The following is a 20,424-nucleotide window of genomic DNA, read 5'->3' as shown; positions in this document are numbered from 1 at the left end:
ACATTTCCGTGTGATTTTGGGCAGCTCTGGGCCATTCCCGGCTCTTTAACCCTCTTTGTGCCTTCGCTGTCACCGGAAAGGGTGGGAGGTGGGGAGGGAGAGGAAATCTCATTTCATTTTATAGCCGTGTTGTCTAATTCGTGGCTCTGGGCACCGTCCGCCCCGCGATGCCTCTCGCCTGGGATGCGCTGGCCTTCCTGCGCCGCCGAAGCCCCGAATAAATATTTCATCCATTAATTCCTGTGCCCTCTCGCGCGCTGCTCTCCCTCCCGCTGACATTTGTCACGGCAGCCGCAGCTAAATGGCTTTCAAAAGCGAGCGGCGGCGAGAGACAGGCAGCTCTCTGCCGCCCTCATGAAAATTTCAAAGGGTTGTGTTTTTCCAGTTCGGAGGGAATCTGAAGATCTGAGATACCAGCCGGGCCGCCTCTGATCCCGCCGGAGAGCCTGTCCGTTCGCCACTCAAGAAAAGGCTTTTCTGGCTGCTCCGCGAGGAGCTCCGGGGCTGCAGCGCCGGCAAATGTTGGCAGAGAGGTTTGCATCGCTCAGCATCCCAAAAACGGAAATTTTCAGGGAGCAGTGAGGGGTCCAGCCTCCCCGGACCATGAGCTCACCCATGCCCATGGCTCCGGGGCTATTCGCTTGGCTTACCCAGCTCCAAATCCATCCACCCGGCTGGACCTGGTGGTGTTGCCCGAGCTGAGAAACCCTGCGGGATTTTCAGGTTTTTTTGGAAATGGCTTTGCCCCTTCCAGCCCTGACCCTTGGCTCCTGTTGCAGCAGCTCCCCTTCTCCCAGGGCCAGGCTGGTGCAAGAACCACGGCCAGGCTCCCCTGCTCGGCGCTCTCAGGGCTCCCTGCTCCCTCCTCCTCCTCCTCCTCCTCCTGGGCACAAGCTTCCACAGGAAAGTAGGATTTTCGGTTCCTCCAAGCTGCCTCTGAGCCTTCTGCTAGCAGGATAGGCAGCAGGGGAAACCGAGGCACGGATTCGCACCGCGTTGCACAACCGGCTGCTAGGCTGTCTCCCGAGCTCCATCGTGCCAGACACATCTGCTGCAGAGCATCTTCCAGCCCTAATTATCCAGGCCTGGTGCCTGCTTCAGGAGCTGGAAAAGAGATGTCAGTGTGATGGGAGACTTGACGGTCCCCTCGGCAGCCCGGAGCTTCCTTCTCCCCTGGAGCAAACAGCCGCAGGGGGAAACACCCCGTCCTGACCCAACCAGCGATCCCTCTGCGCCCTCAGTTGTTCAGCCCAGCAACGTGCCCTGCAGGAGACACGTCTCCCTCTTTTCTCTTAGTACCTGACGGCTTCATTTGCTGCCTCCTAACTTTCGCTTGGAGGCACATCGCAAATGGCTGGTTCCTGCTTCTCCCCCTGTCACAGACACCCCATGGTGCCTGTGCCAAAGCTGTCCAGGTTCAGCCCGAACGACGTCTGTGGGGTTTGTCCGCCGAGCATCGCTGAGCTCCGATCGCAAGGCGTCCAGGCTGCTGGCTTGGTCTCGAAGGAGCATCCCCGGCTATCAGGCATCTCTCTGCTTCCAGGGGGACTTCAGCTTTGCTTGGGATGAAACCGGCCTTCGGGAGAGCAGATGATCTGACCGTGTTGCAACTAGGAGGCTCTTCCCCTTCCGGGGCTGCAACTGTCCCGCGCTTGCGGGTGTCGCAGGAGGCTCGGAGGCTGGATGAGCTCCTTTTGCAGGAGGATTACAGGAGCCAGGGTGGTTGGAGAGTCCCAACCAGCTGCCAGTGAGCTGATGGCTTGGGAGGAGAACTGGCAGCAGGTGAAATACAGGACAGAAAGGGGAGTCCTGGATTAAACACCCGCAGCCTTCCCGCTTCCCAAGGTGCCATCAGACAGAAACCTGCAGGAGCACAAGCAAGGAAAAGCTAGGCCTGAGCAGCATGTGTGAACGCAATCCGCCGCAAGAGCAGCTTTAAGCCCTCGGTATTAGCCAGAAAAGAAGCCCTGTGACCGTATGTGTTGTTTAGAAAGGAAAATCAGATGAGATATTTCGGACAAGCCTCGGACTGCAGACTAGAATGATTACATTTTTATTGAAGTTTGACCGGTGCTGCATCACTAACCCAAAGCCACGGTAATAGAAATGCTTATGATTCTGATGAAAACGATTTGGGCAGCTAACGGGAGCTATATTTTAATGCATTAATAGGATTAAGATGCTCTTAGAGACTGCAGATTGAATAAGGAGATAAAATAGCCCCTTGCGCCATGGGAAAAGGGCTTGTTCTGCAGCGCTTCCCGCGCAGGGATGACTCCGGCTGCTTCCTTTGCACTGGGCGATGCTAAGGGAAACTCATCCGATTACTAGCAAGAAAAAATAGCAAGCCAAAAACAAAAGCCTGGGCTATTTGGCAGTAATTCATGTGCGGCGGGTCAGAAACAGAGCCGGCGAAGGGAAGAAGCGCTCGCCAGGCTCTGCCAGGCCCTGACGTGACCACTTTCTCGCGGTGCTCAGTGCGGAGACGCTGCCGCTCGGAGGGGAGAGGGGCCCGGGCGGCTCCTTGGCAGCCCCTGCCACAACCTCCAGGGCGAGGAGGAGGTTTGGAGGTTGCAAGTTTTCATCCTTTAATGAACATATGCACTAAGCACCATGCCGAGCTTTTAATCAGTGATGGGAAGGCGAGCTGGCCACGGCCGTACGCCCTGCCAGACCGGCATAATATCCAGCTCCCCGCTGAGCTGATGCTCCAGGGATCTCGGGGCCCTCGCCAGGGTATCGGGGAGGTGGCAGGGGCTGCATCCCAGGAGACACCCTGTCGCCAGCCAGCTTCCAGCATTTCTGAAGGGTTTCGGGTCCGTCTCGCCCTCCGGCTGCGATCAGACGCAAGCGTCGCGCTCTTAACTCGAGCACGCGCAGCCGCCTCTGGGCTCCGGCCCGCCGGTTCTGTGCGGCGTGAGCCGCTTCGCAGCGCGACTGACCCAAGCTGGGCGCTTTTCCCCCAGCGCTGAAAAATCGAAAGTTTGTTAGCTGCTCTGTTTTGGCGGCGGGGATGCATTTAACCCCCCGCCTCCACGGTGGCCACCTCCCGGCAATCATCCGTGACGACCGGCCAGGAGCAAGTCCGCAGCTCCGGGGTGCACCCGGGGGTGGCCAGCAGCTCCCAAACGCCGTGTTATCCAAGAAGTCCGTCAGTCTTGCACGGTTTCTTGGCACTCGCCAGGGAAGGTCAGCTTGCTGCACCCCCCAGGACTTATTTCCACTAATTCCTGGTGCAATTATTAGCCCTGGAGTGATTTTTCTTCCTCGCCAAGGAAACCGAACGTGGGCAGCAATGTATTAATTGCTACCAGGCAAACAAAAGGTGTTGGGCTGGCAAGCGCTGGCGACGGGCCCGTCCTGCAGCCCCACGCCGGGTGGGCTGCCCATCCCCAGCTCACGGCTCAATCCCGGGACCAGTTCCATCCTCCGCGGCGTTCCGGCACGGCGGAGATGGTTTTTGGCTCTGCTGTTTTGGCTGGCACCTCTCGGCCAGGGCTCCCCGAGACATTGGGGTAACACGCACACGCACACCCCCAACCTGGACCTGGGTCAAAAGCAAATATTCAAATTCAGCTCTGCCTAAAACTGTTGCCGTCCGGCTCTCTGAGCCCAGGAGGGAAGGGTTTTTTGCTTAAACGCTAAATTGCAGAAATATCTGTTTTGTTGCCTTTTATATTTTATTTTTTTAAAGGAAGGCATGTTTCCTGCCCCCCAAATTTCCCACTTATGTTTAATTCCCATGATTTTCCTTTTCTTTTTTTCCCCCTATTTCTTTTCCCGAAGGCAGTGCATGATAGCAAGGAGCAAAGACCAGTCCAATCCCCAGAGATTTTTTTTCCTATAAAAGCCACATCTCAGGCATGTTACGACTAAATGGTCTGGAGAGACGTGAAGGCCAGGACACAACCTGCGGCTCGCAAATCCCAGCCTGGCAAAACAAGATGTAAGTCAAGCACCTCCGTCTTGCTGGAGAAGATGAAGCGCGGAGACAACGGCACGGCAATTCAGGAAAATCTATGCAAAACGGGTAGCAATTAAACGCGAATTAACCGGGTTGCGGGAGGAGAAAATTGCTTCTCTCAAACCCTCTTGATTATAGAGCTGCGACGGCCCAGCGCTCCCGCGGCTTATCGCCGGCGCGGACGGATGAAGAGCCGGTTAATCAAGATTGTCAGAAGCTTTCCCCAAGCCGAGCAGCCTCGCTCGCGCCAGGGCTCGGCGGGCTGCCGCTCGCTCGCGCCGCCGCCTCGGCTGCAGCCGCCCAGGTATTAACTCCAGAGGCGCCGGCTGGCGAAGGAGAACGGATTTTCACGCCTCTAGGAGAGGGCGGCTGGGAAGGCGATTCCTCCGCCCGCGATGCTCCCGCGACGTTTCCCGGCGGCTCGGCCGTCCGCCCCGACCGCCCGGGCGCTGCTGGGCTGTTCCCAGCCCTGCTCCCTCCCAGCCCCGTTTGCACCCACGCCGGGTCAGATCCGGCCTCTGAAGCCAAATTCAGCCCCCCCCCCATCCCTTCCCCTCTGTCGGCTGGACGCGAGAGGCAGCCACCAGCCCTCCCTCCCCTTCTCAGCGTGCAGAAAAGCCCCGAAACAGGCGCCCGCTTCCCGCTCGGCAGCTGAGCTGCAGCCGCCTCCGGTGCCGGTTACATCCCTGAGCCGACGCCACGGCATTAACTGCATTAACGGGAGCCTAATCGCACGCTGGACTGATGCGAATGGGAGCTAATTACCTGCCGTGACACCGGCGCGCAGGGCAGAGCTGGCCGTCTTGCCGCGGAGACGCGCTAATCCCCCAGGCCGCGAGCCGCACCAGCGAACGGAGCCGGGAACTTCGCACGGCCCCGACAACATCTCGCCTTTCCGGGGAGCGTCGCGGCCCGGCGCGAGCGGGGAAGGTCCGGCAGGCTCCGGATCCGGGGGCTTTGCGCCCTTCTCCCTCTCGCTGGAGGGGGATTAGCGTCTCTCGGCTCCATAAACTCGCCGGGGCAGCGGCTCTTCGCAGCAGCGGCAGCGGCACAGCGGGGGCACGGGAGTGGGGGGAGACGCTGCCTTCGGGATGCAGCCTCGAGCGCGAGTCACCCTCGTGGGGTTTTGAACGAGTTCATGTGTTGTTTAGCCACCTGTAACGCTACAAAAATGCCGGGCAGGTCACTCGGCGAATGCTTGTCCCGTGGTCAGGGAGCATCGTTGGGCAGCCAGAACATTGCAGGCCTCCAAATACCCTTAACTCTGCCCCCAGCGATGCCGGGCGGTAAGCGAAAGGCTGAAATCCTGCTTCTAAAAGCGACCTGGGCATTCAGACCTCGTGGTTGCTTTGGTGACGAAGCATCCTTAAAAACACCACCCGGCAGCTCCGGAGGCTCCTCGAAGCCATAGCTGGAGACCTAAAGCCAAGCGTGCGCCGGTGCCTGTCCGACGCGGGCGCTCACCTCTGCGGGGACGGACCGGCAGCTTCTCCTTAAAACATATGTCGTTATTTGAGACCTTTCTGCGGCTGGGGCCGAGAGAGGGTCTCCCTGCCCCGACTGCGTTTCGTGCCGGGCAGAGCGCTCCGGCATCGCCGGCCGCCAGCGCTCCTGGGGTCTCGAAGCAATCGCAGTGAAAAGCCCGGCTGGGCTCTGGCGTCGCTCGGAGGCAGCGAGGAGCCCTGCTCCGGAGGCAGGAGCGCGATTGCACGGCGTGAAACGAATCCTAACGGGGCGCCGGGCGCTGCGGCAGCGTTTTTCATCTCCAACGGCCCTGCCCTGGATAAAACGGGTTAAACTGGCCCCAAAGGCACCTGCCTCCGGGTTCGGTGGAGCGGAGCTTCAAGCGAAGCATTTCTTTCACCCCCACCCCGACCATGGCACCGACCGCTCTGAAAGCAAATTTCCACCCGAGCCGGTATCCTGGGAGGGAAGGCAACCTATAATTTTAAAATATCACAGCCCAATATTTCAAGCTCGAAGGAGGAAAAAAAAGTCATCCCGACTTCTGCAAGAGTCGGACAAATTCAGCCAGCGTCCCTAACACAACCTGGCCGGTGCCAGCGCTGTTCGCAAGGGGAATTAGTTTTGTCTGAATTTGTATTTCCAGCTCTCACAGCCTGGCACAAAGCGGCTTCGCTCAGGGCACCAGCGCAGAGCTGGGCAAGTCGGATGCGTTTCCCCCCCGTTTTCTAACGTTATTTATTTTCCCTCCCCGTTACAACCTTCGCGACGTCGCTCTGAAGAAGGGGCTGCGTTTCGCCGGCCAGGGAGGCGCTTCTCGCCCCTGCAGCTTGCAGAGGAAAATCAATAGCTGTCATCTGTATTTATGTACGAGCTTTTATTACCATGGACTTTGGAGTTTGGCTGATGTCCTTGGTATCCGTCCCCAACACTCGCCGCTCCGTACGCTCACCCAGCTCCCATCAATAGTCACTCCTGTTTCCAAAGAGATGCACTTTAAAAAGCCTCTGCGCCGCTTAGCTTACCCGGAGGAGCGGGGTTTTTGTCAGCAGGCCGATAATATTCGTGTACAACATACGTTAATCCAATATCCTTGCTGCCCTGGCCAAGTTGATGGTGCTTCTCGCTTTTCTCCACCATCTCTTCCCTATAGCGAAGGGAAGGAATTAGTCAGGGCTCCTCAAATGTTCTCAGTCAAAAGTGGGTTTTTTTCTGGACGAGCATTTGGGCATTGACTACCGTTTGCTTCTTTACTGAAGTTCCCATTTCTTTCTCCTTTGTCCTTTCCCACTGGAAGATCAAAACCCCAAATGTTATTTTACTGGCAAAGTGCTCGGCTTTCAGTTGCCGAAAACCTACGATGCTTTGGCCTTGAACCGAAATGATGAAAGCCTTTCCGAGGAACGTTTTAAAACCCTCAAAAGCGATCTTAATTTTGTAGGTTTTCGGTTAAAATTTACAAAGCGGAAAATTCCGATTGCTAACCAAACCTGGGACGGACGCGGTCCGGGAGGCAGGGCTGCCCCTTCATCTCCTCCATCTACGCCGCGGCTACGGCAGGACCAGCTGCGGCGTTACCTCGGCATGTCCCTTCCCTCCCCATCCCGGCTTTGTCCTTCCCTGGTCGGTCACCCCGGTGTTAACTCAGCGCTCCGCCTGGATTCGACATCCCCTAATCCCCAGCAGGGATGCCAGGATGGGACACGTTGGCAAGGCATCCCTTTCGGAAAGCAGTAATGCACCAGCGGAGGCAGCTTTCTAACTTGGCGTCTCCCCACATTAGCAAAAAATAATCCCAAAAATCTGGAGAGGAGAGGGAAATGCAAAGGTTCGAGCACCTCCTGACCGCAGCTGAACCATTTCTGCCTTTCCCTCGCGACTGCCAAGGATGCTTTAAAGGCCCTGCTCTTCCCTGCGGACTGCAGTCACAGCTGGCTTCCTTTTCTCTCCTTTTTCACCTCATTCACTGCCCGAGAATGAATTTAATCTGGCTTCCCTTTGAAGAGGTATTCGATTTAAACACCCTCGCCCCCCAACGCCCTCCGTCCCCCCCAGTTCTCCTCCTCCAGAAAGCAAGAAGCGGTTCGCTGTCGCATTTCTGGCCCTGCTGGCAGCGGCCTCGGCGTGCACAGCCCAGCACGAGCAACGGGGCACGGCGGAGCCGAGAAGCCTGATTGCGCTCAAATTGAAAACTAATGACTGAACATCAGTATCTCGGCGCCGGGGAGGTTTTCTCCTCGCTTAGTTAAAACGAAAAGGAGAGGCGAGGTGAGCCTTCGCATGCACAAATCCTTGATGAAAGCGGCGCGCAAGGGGCTGCTTTTAACTGCGCCGCTCCCCGCAGAAGAGGCGTCTGCAGCAAATATTGAACGCTGGAAAGGCGGCGTTAAGCTGTGGATGTGACCCCGTCCCCTTTCTTTCTATTAAATTGCAGCACATTATTTTCTTTTTTCTTCCCCTGTCAACCCAATTCCTACAAAATTCAATCTTTCCGGGCGGCACCAGCAGGCGGGAGGCTGCGTCTAACCCATCTCCCTTGAGCCGAGGACGCGGGAGGGAGGAAGCCTGCGACGGCTCCGGTGCAGAGATCCCCATTCCCACAGAGACCCCTTTGGCTCCGGGAGCCACGAAGCCGGCGGCTGCCTCAGCCGAGCCAAAGAAAATGAAAAAGGAGAGGCCAGGCAGGCTGCTGACCCACGGCGACCAAGCACGAGCAGCTGGGCGCCCGCCAAAGGACGGCGAGAGCTGCTCATTTTTGCGAGCACTAGATAGATCAGCACGTCACGGCGAGCTCAGACAGCTCCCGGGCTCCTTTGGGAAGAGGAGAGCAGAGGTAAAGCGCACTCCTGGCCCTGGAGGTTTCCCCCCGCGCTGTAATTTCACCCTGCGGACAGCACGAGCATTAATCGGCGCACGGCTGGAGGTGAACGCCCAAGTATTTATTGCTGTCTGAGCCAGACGCCTCCTGCGCGAAGCATCTTTCCTCCCCGAGTGGTACTCCGAAATGCCTGGCTGATTAACGGAGCAAACAGCCGAGCGAGGAGAGGGAGGCCTGCGGACGGGATCTAAACTTAGAAGGGGCATCGGCAAAGCAGAGAGGCGGTTGCGGATGACAGGCGCCGCACAGGAAAAGGAGCCAAAAAGGAGACTTGCGGAGAGCTGGAGGTGGCATCAGACGGAAATTCCCCCTAGGTTTGCAACCAGCCGTGATTTTCTCCAGCTCCTCCTGCCTCCCCGGCTAGCCCATTAACTCTGTATAAAATAATCAGGTTCTCCAGTTTCATTAGCATGCAAAGACCATCTCCACGAGCTCACTCCTGCTCCGCAGCATGCTCCTGGGGGAGCCAGGCTTGCACACCTGCTAAATTGAAGGCATCATGTTAATTCAATCCCAAGTGCCAGGGTGCCCGGGGATGCTTGCACTCTCGAGCAGGCTAACGCTGTGTACGAGCACCCGCACCGCACGGCGGGTACATCGCTTTGCTCTCACAAGAGAAGGTGCTGAAGACTTCATACGTGTCCTTTTTACTCAGCGGAAGCATGTGCCGGTGGAAAGCTCTTCAGGCTGGAGGCTGGGGAAGGGGCCACAGACACTGCCCCCAGCATCACCACGGCTCTGCCCAGCCCCACTACCCCGGGCATGTGGCACAGTCGTCACCAGCGCAGGTGGCAAGGTTGGGTCAGACGATCTCCACCTGCAAGAAAAGCAGGGTCTCGGCAATCCGGTTTCATCGCACGTCCTGGCTGAAGCTGCTGCAACCCATCTTCGAGCTGCGGAAGAGCCCCGTAACGCTCCCTCCCGGCTTGCGTCGGCTACGCGTACTGTACTCAATCCACCGAGCATGAACCTGCGCCTCGCCGCCAAAGCAGGTGGCTGCTGAACGTTTCTCTGTCAAAAATGTACATTCATGCATATCCATCTATATCTCCTCTGAATTTCAAGGATACCGGAGATGCTTTGGGATGCAAGGATGCAAGCAGGGAGGAGGAGAGAGAAATTACCTTGTCACTCAGCCCACGATGGGTTCAGCAGGGGAAACCGTGACAGCTTTGCTGACAGCTGAGAGAAATTGCGGCCGCAGTCAGTTGTCCTGTTGTTTGCACAGAGACAACACAGTGTTTATTATCAGGATGATTTTTTTGTTGGCTTCCTCCCTTCCTTCATGCAGCAGCACGCCGGGGATGCAAAGGCACTGCAGGGCAGCCACCCGCTTCCATAGGTGAGCAGTGACCCCGCCGGACCAAGACAAGCTAAGAAATGTTGTGCATCTTGGCTTGAAAAATAGAAGATGAGACAGAAAACTGTTGGTAACTGAGCAGGACCATATTCAGAAACCATCGGCCCTAAAGCACAGAGGGTCAGCAGAGCCCCGGGACACCCTAACACATCCCAGCTCAATCTTTTACGCAACAGCAGCAGGTCGAAGAGATTTGATTCACCTCTATCGTCGTATCTCTGGTATCAGTGTGCTTTGCTGGATATGTTAATTACTCTAAAGTAATAACCTCTCCTACCTCGTTCTGGGCCTATTAGCCATTTTTCACTGAGGCTACAAAAAGCCCACCAGCTGCTGCTAACAAATGGGATTAAATTGGAATTCATTTTACATGTGTAATCAGAGCAATGAGGAATTCCCAAAGGTTATCGAGGAATCCTTTGGCAGTAAATACCAAGTAGTTCGTAGCATAAGTTTACACAGCCGTGCTAATGCTTTGTACGACCTGTGATGCCTCGTATTTATACTTGTCCGGTACTGTCCCATTCAATCTCTGTTCTTCCACTGCTGGAGTAAGCTGCTGCTTGAAGTCAGCGCGGGGTGTTGAACCCTTGTGCAATTGCCCAGAGTCATTCCCTACTCCACGGGCAGAGAATCCGAGACCAACACTTGAACGGATGCATTTTTGGAAGGATTGTTCCAAAATACCTTCCTAGACACTAGATATGTTTGAAGAGCCATATGTGAATGTGCTCGACTCCAAACAGCTGTCTTGGCTTACTTCCCAATATTCTGGGAATTTCAACGGAAACTGATTTCAAAGCCGCAGGATTTGCCTATGAGAAGGGCTCCAGTTCTCAGTGCTCAGCTCCAAAATCCACCGCGTGTTCCTGAAAACCTCCTGCGTTTCTCCACCCCGTCCCTCCGGTCAGCAGGAATTTGCTGCATGGAGGTTGGAGAACCCGCCAGTCCCAGCAGCCGCTTTCTTCTCTGACCCACTGGGTTTTTCCCAGTCCCTCGTTTTATGCACTGGGAACAGTTAGTCCTGCTTAAGGCTTGACCTGTGGGCTCACCTCTCCTTTAGCTAAAGCAACACTTGCAGCGTGCAGTAGCACTGAAGCAAGAGCTATCTTTGCTTAAAAGCCTCCCCGGAGCTGCCAGAGGGGTCCCACAAGCGAGGCAGGAGCTGGTCCCTCGGAGCGTGCACTTCATGCCTCTGCGGGATCGGGGCCCTGCCAGGGCGACAGATTGCCTCTTAATTGACTCAGTGTTAGCCGGCTCCCGGCTCCTTCGCTCCTCCGGAGGGAATTAGCTGTGGGGCTGAATTAAGCATTTTGTTAACAGAGCTAATCTCAGCTAAACCTCTGCCTAGCCCGGCTCCTACCTGATTCTCTTACCTCGCAGGCTAATTGACACGAGCCCTTCGCTGTCTGCTTAGCAAATGAATCCTGATGAGCTGCGGCTGAAGGACCGGCACAGAGAACGGCGAGGAGGGACCGCGCTCCGGGCCAGGCGGCTCAGCGCCACTGACTGCACTCGGGGAAAAGCAGAGCTCCTCTCGGCTGAGGTTGGGCGAGCGCCGGGGCCGTGTGAGCATCCCTTTAGCTTCACTCCTCGGAGGGCTGAGCCTGTCCAATCCAAGGCCCAAAGGAGCACGTATCCTGCCAGGCTGGGGCTGTGGGTTGCACATCCGAATAGCGCTGAGTCCGGCCTCGGCGTGCAGGCAATATTGGCACGAGCAGAGTTTGATGCTGAAGGTTGCCCAGAGCCATCCCTGGCTGACAGACCTTGGGAAAGGAAAAGCTAGGAGCCCCCAGGTTTGCTTTAGGAGAAGAGATTTTGGAAAAAGTGAGAAAGCAGGAGAATGCAGGACTGTAGTTGCGTGGGGCACAGTCCACCCGCTGCTCGAGGGCTGGAGGGGACGGTGCCAGCCCAGCAGTACCGCACTGGCTGCTGCCCGCACACGTGTGCTCAGCGGTGGGTCAGCAGCGGTGCCAGCTTAGCCCGGTACTCAATCACAAGCAGGGATGCCTGTGCCCCTTGGGGCCAAAATTAAGGATCTGATAGAGGTTAAGCCCAGTCTTACCTAATAGTAGCTGTGTCCCAAATTTGGCAGTCTCTCGATGCTAAGGAAGCCTGCCCGCGTTGGGAACGTACCCAATCTCCGCAACAGCCTGCAGCAAGGAGTTTCACAGCTACGGTTGCATGAGTAGAAGGGGACCAGCTAACCACATGGAAGAGAAATTCGGAGAGCTGTTACACGAGAAGCCCCCTCTGTCTCCCAAACTGCCTAAGCCACAAATTTTGGAGGCTAGGAAACCACCACGTACGCTCGTCCTGCTCTTTGCCTAGCATTTGCCTTTGGCCGCTGCCGATGGGCTACACGGCTAGAGGGCTCTCCGCTCCGACTAGCGGGGCAGTTCGTACGCTCTGCAGGAGCGTGAGTGCAACGTGGTGACCTGAGCCCACGGCCCAGCCCTCCGCCGAATCCCGGGGCCAAACCCGAACTGCCTGCGTGGCAGCTGGAGTTGCTCTAGCTCGCGGCGGCCGGATGAAAGCGATGCAGCCACGTCTCCAACGGCAAGGTAGAGACTTGCAGATGACAGCAGCAACCCCCTCCCGGCGTTAATAGGCCTTCAGCCATCAGGGTGATAACTCAGGCAGACAGAGGATCAATCTTCTCCTGCTGGAAACGGTGAGGAGAAGGAACAGAAAGATCCTGAGCCTGGATTTGACATCAGTCAAAAACATATGAAAATAGTTTGGTGGCGGTAACAAAGCGCCTGGGCGGAGGAGAGCTGTGGAGGTGCTCATGAATCACACCGGCAGCGTACGGAGAGGGGGAAAGCCGGCTGTGCGGGGTTGGAAGAAACGATGTGGATCCCCCTCCTCTCTCCAGCCCCTGGAGCTCGGCACGGGGCTGGATTATCAGAGACCAACCCATACGGAGACCACGTGCTGTGCTTGAAGCAGGGGGCAAATGACCTTCCCTGCAGTTCTGAGCTGCTGCTGCTGCTGCTGTTCTGCCATCGGGCTTGTTTCAGCCGCAGCTGCCTAATTTGCACTCAGCAAAACTGCCTGCATGAGGTGCACCTGCGTCCGTGTGCAACATCCAGGAGAAACGTCCTCTCCGCTAAGCCAGCCCGGGAAAGCCACACACCACCCCACGCCCTTCTGCGCAGTCTGGACATGGGTTTCCAGGCACGGTGCATTCACCCAAGTATCTATTTTACCTGGCATCTCAGTTTTACCTGGCATCTCATGCCAATGGGTTAGATGTCTTCCTGCCCAGCATTGCTCTGTTAGCCTAAATCCGAGGGCTGCACAAGCAAGGTGAGATGCCCGGCGGGAGGCACCGTGCTAACTGCCAGGAATCAGCAGCCCCTCCAGCCCCTCTAACAAGTTGTGCACGAGCTAAGAGGGAACCGTGTCGACCACCCCAAGGGAGCCAGCAGACGCTGCAGACAAAGTGAGCAAATGCACCAAATCTAATCCTCAGTTTCTCCAAGGACGCTCTGAACGGGGAGAGCGTGGCAGCACCGTCCACATCTCCTGGAGACTCCAGCTCCGCAGAGCTGCTCTGCGCTGGATGACTTCGGGAACCACCACAGGGTGACACCAGGAACCAGGGAGAAAAATATATTTTCTTTCTAAAAAGACAGGAAATAAATGAAATGCCCCAAATTCTCCTAAAACTGCCTGCTGGGCAGGTTCCACTCAAAATGATACCTCTGAAAATGGTTCGTCTGGCAAATACATTATCATAGCCAGCAGCAAGCTAACAGCCTGCCTAGGGAGGAGGTTTTCCTGAAAGGTATAACCAAGTCTTGGCAGCTACTTGTCCTAAGCCTTTCCAGGTTCGCGTTTCACACCTCCTGGGATGAGAAAGGCATTACAGGAGCACCCCAGAGCCTGGCAGTGCCACAGGGGGGGATTTCATTGGTTTCGCCTGTGTTTTTTAACGCTCATTCTCCTCTCAGCTCCCTGATGGGGAAGGGCCATGCACAAATTGTCATCAGACTCTTAATGGAACAAGCGATATGTTTGGGACCGTTCAAATGCATCTCTGGAAACATCCCACGTCTCACTGAAAGAGGGAAAAAAAAAATCACAGTTTACTCTCCAATTAAAGCTTTCACTCGCATTTACTCTTTTTAAAAGCAGAAATGTCTGAAAGTGCTGTGCAGTGCCAGTCTGAAAGATTCAAAATGCTCCCACCCTTGAAGAGCCCCGGAGCAGGCAGGAGGCCAGGTCCCTGCTTCAACATAGCAGCCGTGCGAGATGACCCGGGCTCAGGAGGCACCTCCACCTTGGCCAAGACAGGGCGAGCAGCGGCCCAGCTGATGCACGTGTGTGAGTAAACCCTTAAACACCCTCTCCTTATTGCTCCCCTTATTACTGTCCTTGTAGGCTGCTCTCACAACTGCTCTGGCCCCGTTAGTGCCCAGGAAAAGGTACATTAAAATGTCACTTGTAAGTGGAGATGGCCCGGCAGAAGATGGCTGAGAAGGCACTTCCCACAAGTGTCCCAAAAGGGCCTTGGTGTGGTCAGGAAGGGCTGAAAGCAGGATTGAGGTGGCTGCCAGGATAAAAATAACTAAAACCTTTTTCCTCACCTAGATGCAGTCTCTGACGTTCTGGGGCAGAGCTTTGATTGCCCCCATGCATATTGCTCCCTTGCAACGTGTTTCACTAGTACCTGGATGCTGGTAGCACCACCTCAACTGAGAGGAGCCAACTGGAAACAGCTGGGACATCCTCCCAGTGCCAGCCGGTCGACTAAACCAGCCCGGCATGGAGACGCCTCCTTCCAGCCTTTCCTGCTCTGGTTTTTGTTATCGATCTCAGGCCATGCATAACCTCCACGCTCTCCCCAGCTTTTCTCACATTAGTTTCATGCCACAGCTTCTCCCTCGAGCTCCTTCAGGGCTTTGCATGTGCCCTGCGGCATTGCAGCACATCCCTGTGCTTTTTGCTCTGCCCTCTGGCCACGTCCACTTCACCCTCCCTCCTTGCACCCTTGCTGCGGAGACTCAGGCGAGCTCCCCTGGCCTGCAGACCCTCTCATCTTTCAGCTCGCTGCACCACCGCCCTTCACACTGCTCTATGACAAGTCTGGTCCAGCGCAGATCTCCCACTTGCACCCGGTGCCCTCTGTGACATCCCTCCTGCCCACTGGAAGGGGGACTCTGGGAGCTGATCCTGCCTCTCTTCTGGCCTCTCTTGCAACAAGCATCCCTTCGCCTTGCAAACAGCCTCTGCCAGGATCCTTTGTGGGGGCAAGAGAATGCATGTTCTTCTTATTTTTAAGCCTATATAATTTAGAAAGTCATTTTGTAGCCTAAAATGCTGCCTAGAAACACTTTGAGCCCCTTTCCTTCCTTGGGCACCCAAGAAGGGCTCAGAATCTAGGAGTGGGGACAGGATTCAGGCTCCGACTGTTCCCACGTGCAGCTGCAGGGAAGGGACCGACTACGGAGACGGCGGCGAAGTGTAGCAGCTAACAGAGTCTTTGCTACAGCATGTACCTGCGACGACTCCCTGCAAGCGATGCTGCAATCGGCACCGCTGTAAGAGCATGTACTGCCAAACCTTGCTGTAATGAAACGCTCTGATCCAGCTGCAATCCCGCTGTTGAGGCTCTGCTCAGAACAAATAGCTTCCTTCTGATTTAGCAAGAGAAAAAGCTGCAAGGGTTCACCGAAATCTTGCAGTTGCTGAATCTTCAGCCTCCATCTAACAGCCAGTTAGATGGAAACTCCCTCCTGCGGATCCAGAGCTGCTCAGCCCCGTTCAGGATTGGGCTTTTTATGCCATAAGGCTATGTTTTATTTACCTGCCTTGGCAATAAAGTCTGGAGGTTGTTCAGTGGCAAGAGCCCTGTCTCATTAAAACTGCAGCACTCACCTTTAATTAATTTTTTGTGCGTTTTGCTCTGTGCACTCCTTTAAAGTTGCCAGGTTGGATTTGCAGCTGCAATAAATCAGGGTTTCACAGGTGATGTCACCAGTGCAGAGCTGATTTACATCAGCTAAGGCTCTGTCCTGCCCTATGCATTTTGCTTATTGGCACAAAACATGAAAACTTACAGCTACCAAAGGGAGCAATTATCAAATCAGAGCAAAATTTGCTATGAAACAAGGCAGTTTTTGTAATGCCTATCAAGAACGGACACTTCTAACTTCCTAAATACAAGGACACTGTCAAGGTCAGATGAATCCCGCACCGAAGAGCACTCCCACTCCTCTTCTTTCCATTTGATTGCAGAGGTCTCTGCAGTTGTATGCAGCAAGGGAGTATACATCTAACAGGAACATTTCAATTCATCACTTTCCATTAAAAAAACCACACACACACACAGAGTCAAAGTACCTCTTCAGTAACAAATCAGCTGAGGCAATCAAGTCCTCCTAAGTAATGCTGTGATCATAAACCTTCATCTCGAATTTGCTGCTTCTGCATCGCCAGAGAACAATTAGTATGAGTGGCCAAACACCCACAAGCACAAACAGCACAAAGAGCCACTGTTTGCAGCTTGCTGCTATCAAGCCTCCGACGCTAACATACAGCATCTGCAAACCAGCGCTCGTTAGAAATGCTGCAGTAAGAAATAAAAGTTTGGCACGATCCTGTGCAGCCACGGAGAGGGGCAGAGGGAACCCTAGGGAATTGCCACAAGCCGCCCGGTGGAGAAGTGTCCCCAGGGAAGAGTCAAGAGATCAGGAATGCAGAAACCATCAAGACTGGAAAATCTCCATACATGTGTAGGCACTAAGATGGGTCACTCGTACACGCGATGATGGTTTATAAGCTCTCTGTAACCTCCAATCTTCAGTTTCTCTCCTTCGGTGTTAGCAGATATATTATTCTCTCACCAACGGTTTGTTCAACCATTTTCAGTGGTTCTGGACCAGATCCATGTGTACAGCATCTTGCACACTGAGCACCTACAGGGTATCCCCAGATACTCCACTGCCCATCAGCCTGGGCTCTGCAAGTCTCATTGCTGCAGTGGCTCTTTGTGTTCTGCCCAGAAGCGTACAGAAAAGGGGACTGAGCTCCAGCAAACTCATTTCATGCAGGTTAGAAGACATTTCCAGTCACCAATAACTTTCTATCGCTGTTGGTCCAGACTGGATTGAATCAGGAATCCCATCACATTACCCACCGTTACCAGCTCAGACTGGGGTCAGAAATTGTCACCAATACGAGCAGGGCTAAAGATCCTGCACCTCAGCGTGTCCCTGTCTGAGGTGGCTCAGAGGCTTGCAACGCCCAGACACCAGTACCAGGCCATCCATCCCTGTCATTCCCCATGTCCCTGTCATTCCCCCAGCTCCAAGCGAGATTTTAAATCAGACCCCGCTCCTGTTATCATGTTACAAAATTGGTACTTTCGTCAATTGGGTGTCTTATGCAACAGAAGAGCATGAATGCACATCCATCCTTCTCCCCACCCCCGCTAATATCACCTAGGGTGTATTCAGGAGGTTTTCGACAGATTGGCAATCCTGACAGTACAAGCAGGTTGCCTGGGGATAGCCTTTCTCTGCCTCCCAAATTGAAGATGATTCAATTATTTACTGGAAGCGGTTACAAAAATGTACTGAAAATGACTTGAGATTAGGTGAGGCTTTCTTCAGTAATGGGGACTCTCTTTCTCTGCCTCTATTGATTCCCCAGTGAAGAATAAATAAAAGTTTAAGGAAAGTTTTGGATTTTTTTTTTTCCTCAAGCTTGTAGCAAATTCAACTCCATGGAGGCAAGAGATGTGAGCAGCAGCTTGAAATACAAACAGCACTGGCAAGTCTGTGTACGGGTCTTAGCAAAACTGCGTAACCCACAGTCCCACGCTTGCGCAACTCTTCTGCCCTTCCACTGGCCTACTCAACCATGACCTCTCTGCCAAATAACTTCAAGCAGCCCTTGTGGAGCAGGTGGTGTTTCTCGGTAGATGATCTTCTCACAATCAATAGATATGAGAAGGATTTTAAAGGATTTTTTTCTCTGCGTTGAATACTGACATTGGAGAAGAGCTGGTTATGGGATCCTAGCCCGCGAGAATCCAGGAGCCCTGCTGCTCCGTGCCCAGTGATTGTAGAGTAGGGTGGTGGGGGGGCAATCTTCAGTGTAAATTTTCAGCTGAAGGTTATTTAAACTTTTTTGGCAAACAGCGTACACTGAAAATCCTCCAAGGAGGGAATCTGTTTCTGCCACTGTTCTCTCGGAGGAAAATATCTCCAGGCGAGCTTGCCTCCCCATCCCACTGAAAGCTGGCGCAGTTGCCTGTCTTGCCATCCTCTGGGTGTCTAAAAGCTAAAAATACCCTGTTCACAACCAACCTGCCATTCATTAGCCCACGGCAACGGGACTGACAGGTGCTCACGCGCTGCAACAATTTAAGTGAGTGAGAGCTCCACAAACAAAAGTGGGATTTCAAATGTCTCACTGTGCTGTGCTGCAAAACTCCCCTGCTGTGGGCAGGGAAGTGCATTCAAACCATCTGGGGAGCTAACACCAAGTGAACAAATGTCACTCAGAATGAGGGGTGCGCTGGTAGACAGCTGGTTCTGAGCTCTCCTCCAGTGTGAGAGTTTGGTTTACTTCTGCTCCTCAACCCTGAGGGCCAGCTCTGTTGGGTGCACGGAGTCCTTGGACAATTACGGCGAGCACAGAGCACAGCCTTGCAGGCAAAAGTCCTTTAAGCAAAGTGAGGGTGATTCACGGAATTCAAGGGCATTTCATTTTTTGACACTGCCAGAGGAAATTGAACCCTAACACTTGAGATATCTCCATCTCAGCTGGGTAGACCATTTCCCTACAAGTAAAACAGAATCCCAAATAGAAGGATTCACTGCCCATCACAGAACCAGACCACCTTTATGTGCCAGTTTGACTTGGAAGTGTTGGACAGGTCACACAAGATTGATCCTGCCAGAGCAGGGTTGAACCCAGATGCTGAAGGTTATCAAGCAAGATGAAAAGCAGAGAAATACCTTGTCCACCCTTCAGAAGATTTGGGCTCTGAGCCACACAGATCCTGCACATACCATGCCCCAGATAGTCACAGCTACCAGCACTGAAGGCAACCGCAGTGTCCCCACAGCCCCAGGATCCCTTTGCAGCAGGTCCACACCAGCACTTCTGTGGTGGAAGAGATGCCTCTGACCTATTGGAGGTGGCTACTTGAGGTGGAGGCAAAGTCTTGGGGGAATGAGAGCACTCCATTGACTGGATCTGCTCTGACTTCAGAGAGGCTTGGGGTTGCTAGGTTTTATGCAGATGCCAGCGTGGGGTCAGATAAATCCCATCCCACCTCGCCCCTCAGAGCACTAGCAATCACCCACTGGGATTTTTACCTCTCATGGAAAAATAGGAGTCTTTTAAATCCATGCTGGGGTAGATAGAGGACCCAACTGCAGAAGCCAACAAAAGCAGTATTGCTAACCGAGTAATGATGGCCTGGCACCAGTTTCCATGTCATGGTCATTCCTGTTGTCACACACTTAAAACACTAAGATCTACTGACAACAGAGGCAGTCAAAGTGCACAAAACACTGTATTTTGCCTGGCTTTTACCTTATTAGCAGACAGGTGTCATATAAACTGCCCAGAATATCTGAAAATCCTTAGAGGTTCCATCTGCCCCTACCCTTGTCAGCTCTGCCTGTGCTGACGCACCTCACAGCACCCAGTGAGGAGTCAGCAGAGGAAGAGGATGAAACCAGCATTGTGGAATAAGCTACGGATGAGACCCAGCATATCAAGAATCTGTTGTCATGCAATCGTCCTTGAAAGAGCTAGTCAGGTACTAGAGAGAAATGGATCTGTAAGTACTGTTATGAATATAAGTGCTTTGGTTCCAGGCATTGTCATTTAGACAATTTAGTTGTCACAGAAGATAAAGAGGTGACTTGAATACAGTGGATAACTATTTTCAGAGGCGAAAATACCAGATTCTGAAAAGCTTTTTCATCCAGTAGAGAACGGCACAGCAAGATATCAAATGGCTGGAAGATAAGGCAGACACACTGACATCAGAAATTAGGCATGAGCTTTAAGAGGTTAGCCACTGGGACTTGCTGACTAGAGAAGTGCTGGACTCATCACCTTTTGCTATTGTCAGATCAAAACCAGCAGTAGTCCTGGCAGAGATGGTTTAATACGATATAAGATGGGCTTATATCAGGGGACAACCTGACATTCTCTGGTCTGTGTTCATCACAAATTCGATTAGAAAAACCAACGATCCCTTGTAAGCTTTAGCATCTAGGAGTATCTACATGGGTTGAACCTTGTCAACCTTGAAGTTAGTCGCCTGAAAACTCTTGCCATAAAATATAACAGAAATACCCCAATTCTGAAGAATCTCTGCCACAGAGAAGTTGCTGCACACTTCACAATGAAGGCAACACAACTTTATTTTTAAGCCTGCCGTGTGCTTACATGGTCCCAAATGTCCCAACAGAAGCATGTAAGAAAAGCCCTGAGGTCCAGGCTGCCACTGTCACCTGGAGGTCCACTTCTCAGCCCATCCTCTGAGATGGCCATCGCACTCATTGTGCTTGGCAGAAATGCCTTGAAGTTTGAGTAGGAAGAGGCTGGAAACCAGAATGCACTGGACTGGCTCACTTGGCTCGTTTTTCTTCTCTGTTTTGCTTTGACTCACTGAACAATCCCATCTGGCTTTTCTAAACAGAAGTCTTACTCACCTTGCACATTATGCTTTCCTGGGGATCAGTAATAAACATCCCTTCAGTCGATAATTAAATAGCAAGG

Source organism: Apteryx mantelli, chromosome 28 (assembly GCF_036417845.1).
Source record: "Apteryx mantelli isolate bAptMan1 chromosome 28, bAptMan1.hap1, whole genome shotgun sequence".
NCBI classification, from domain to species: Eukaryota; Metazoa; Chordata; class Aves; order Apterygiformes; family Apterygidae; genus Apteryx; species Apteryx mantelli.
This window is presented reverse-complemented; position numbering follows the sequence as displayed.